An 891-nucleotide genomic window follows, 5' to 3' on the forward strand; every position below is an offset into this window, starting at 1 on the left:
TCGGTAGAGCGCAAGACTCTTAATCTTGCAGTCGCGGGTTCGAGCCCCGCAGGCGGTTTTTTGGCGTGCCAAAATTTACGAGCGCGCCGAATTTATGACCGTTTCCCACATGACCTCGTGAAATATCCAGTTGTCACCACGTTTTCTGTTTTAGTTTGACAGCGTCATTGTGGAGTGGTGCGTGCGGCTTTGTAAGAAGATGTGCAGAAGCACGGACGGCCGTCAGAGGTTGGTGAATGGCGGTATCGTACCGACACTGGTGAGCCTGTTGTCGCTGCTTTATGGAACGAACGATGTGCGGCTAGGTCAGGTTTGCTGCGACGTATGTTTCATCATTGGCGAGTTGACTGTGGTGCCGGCAGTAAAAGATCTGATATCTAACAGGCTTCCGGTATTGGACTTCATATTGTTCCTGTTCCACCTTGAAGAGGATAAGGGTGAGTACAAAAAGATGCTGCCTACGCTGCATGCTCTGGAGCGACTTGCTCGCATGGATCCGCGGCTTGTTACCCAAATCGGGCGTCATACTTCGCACCCTCTGCTGGTAATGGCGACCACGTCCCAGACGAAAAAGTTTGTTTTGGCGGCAATCAGCTTACTTAATGCGGTTGTCTCCGATGTTCGAACGCTGCAATATCTGGTTGCAGCGGGCCACATCAAGGTGAGTTGGAAAGGGGGACTATGGAAAGGGGGAGGGGACGGCGGAATTGGTCATGACGACTGTCGGCGACAGCGACAACCGAGTTCAGGGTGCCGTACCCCCGTAGGTTGAGGGTGGATGTACCCGAACGGATCGTCTTAACGTATGGTCTGAACTCATGTCACGCACGGCCTGAATCCATGTTTTGTTTCTGCAGAGAGCGGATGAGTACATTCGAACGTACTGGGGAT

The sequence above is a fragment of the Gregarina niphandrodes genome (genome assembly GCF_000223845.1).
Source record: "Gregarina niphandrodes unplaced genomic scaffold scaffold00004, whole genome shotgun sequence".
NCBI classification, from domain to species: domain Eukaryota; phylum Apicomplexa; class Conoidasida; order Eugregarinorida; family Gregarinidae; genus Gregarina; species Gregarina niphandrodes.